This window comes from Otolemur garnettii, unplaced genomic scaffold (assembly GCF_000181295.1).
Source record: "Otolemur garnettii isolate 467f Iridium unplaced genomic scaffold, OtoGar3 scaffold00215, whole genome shotgun sequence".
Taxonomy (NCBI): domain Eukaryota; kingdom Metazoa; phylum Chordata; class Mammalia; order Primates; family Galagidae; genus Otolemur; species Otolemur garnettii.
Window position 1 is genome coordinate 1,748,695 of NW_003852610.1, and position 2,573 is coordinate 1,751,267.

Here is a 2,573-nt window from a genome sequence, read left to right on the forward strand (position 1 = left end):
GCACGGTGCAGACCTTCCTCCCCATCAGCAGCATGAGACCCCCTCTCTGTGAGCATCCTGGGGCTAGAGCAGTACAGGCCATCTTAGCTCCAGCTACAGAGGACACACTGCAGGACCAAGGTCCTCTCCTCAGTCAAACCCTTCAGAGACTTACTATTCTAATGGCAAAGTTCTTATCTCTAAAGTCCCTGATATGCTTAAATATCACCTGCTGTCTCCCTTAAAACCTCACTAGCATCAGTGCCAGCAGAGCCTCCTGTGAAGGCAGCCAACTGTATGATATCTTCTATCTTCATTTCCTACTATACTGTTCTCTTTTGTTAAAAACCTTCTCTAAATTTACTGAGTAACCTTTCCTATTTTCATAGATAATATTTGAAGCAGTCATTATACAAAATATTATTTCTATGAAACAAATGCAGTTGTTTCCTACCTTTGCTTTTTATAACTACTGTACAGCTTGCTCAGTAGAGAGTGTGGCCCTAGGAAACAATTCGTATTTATCTTACATGTCAGTGTTTAGTGAAGAGAACAACTTTAGAATACTCTACCCTATATTGAATTATAGCACACAATGCTAGTTTATTGGTTTTGAACAAAAAAATAAAGAATTTCCTCTCTTTAGCAATCCCTTTGTCTTACACATAAACACACATATAAAAAAATATATCTACAGAGAACTCCCATGGTCGACCCCCTCCCTATGTTGCCCATCTCTAAGTTGATCTAATTTTCATAGACTGAACACACACTACATGTAGGTATCAGTATGGTAGGCCTAATTCCTTATGTTGACCACCTCCATATGTTGACTAATTTGTTACAGACCCTTTGGTGGTCAACTTATAGAGGTTCTAATACATTAGCTAAAGAATAGGTATAGAATTCCATGAAATACAATAGATACCCAGAAAAACAAAATATAGTCATCTGACTTTTGGTAAAAACAAAAAGGCAATTCAATGAGAAAAAATAATCTTCTCAACAAATCGTATTAAAAAACTTTGACATCCATATGCACCAAAATAAACTTTTACCTAGACTTTATACCTGAATAAATATTAAATTAAAATGGATTTTATATTGAAATACAAAATGCAAAACTATACAACCCAGAAAAGAAATACAGGAGAAAAATGTAGGTTATCTTGATTTTGGTGATGAGATTTTATCTATAATACTAAAGCACAATTTATGAGATTAAAAAAATGACAAGTTGGACTTCATTAATGAAAAGTTTTGCACGGAGAAAGACACTGTTAATAGACCTAAACAATGAGTTACTGGCTAAGAGAAGATATTTGTAAATTGCATGTCTGGTGAAAAAATATAACACAGCATAAGAAAGCAATGAATTTTATTAAAATTTCTGAATGTTCACATTCCCAACAATACATATATGTGGCAAATGAGTACATGAAAAGAGGCTCCAGGCCATTTGTCATTTGAGAAATGCAAATTAAAATGTCACTAGAAGAATTCAACTTAAAACAATATTCAGATGCCACTCTAAATCCATTGAAATCGCAAAACAAACAAACAACAACAAAAAATAGTTCCTGGCAGGATGGTGGAGGAACAGGAATGCGCACTCACTCATTCCTTGTGGTAATGTAAAATGGACCAACTTTTCCCAAGCAGTCCCAAGCTTGTGGCTTGGCACTGGCCTTTGAGAAAAGAAAAGCTTTACTGCAAGGAGACAGGTGGAAATTCCCACATTTGTCTCCCAGAGCTGGAGCCATGGTTTTACAGACATAGGGTAATGAGGCACAGTCTACTTGGGTCTTGTAGGAGGTGATGCTGGGAAGTGTGCTCTGACTGGACCAGACCACGGGGTGATGGACCACGGTTGGATCTGATCAAATCCTGGATCCTGCCTTCTGATGTCTACTTTTTAGTTCAGTCCCTGCACTTAGGCTCCACCTGTTTCTTGCCTGGTTCAGTCTGACAAGGTTGAAACAATCCTGTTCCACCAGCTGTCCTGCCTGGTTCAATCTGACAAGCTCTGGTTACATGACCTTCAACCTGGAGGTCACATTTTCTTTAATGAATTGTGATGAAAAACAACTGGCAATTGAAAAACAACTTGCAGGTTTGTTAACATAAAAATTACACCAGATTAATTTGGTGCCATTACACAACCACTTTCGAAGGCAGTCCTGCAGTTTCTTAAGTTAAATCTTCTTACACGAGAATGAGTAAAATGCATATAGCTATTTTATGTATAATCACTTTAAACCAGAAGCAATGAATATCTTCTAGAAAAATGAATTCAATCTTACTCAATATGCAAATGAATAAACAAACTGTAGTAAATCTGTGTAATGGGATATTATTCAGCAATAGAAAGAAATAAGCTATTAAACCCGAGAAAACATGGAAATAGTCTTTTTTTATTTTTTATTTAATATTTTTTATTAAGTCATAAACACATACATCATGCATATATTAATGAATTTATGGGGTACAATGTGCTGATTTTATATACAATTTGAAATGCTTATATCGAACTAGTTAATATATCCTTCACCTCATTTAGTTAATTATTGTGTTAAGACATTTATACTAGGGTG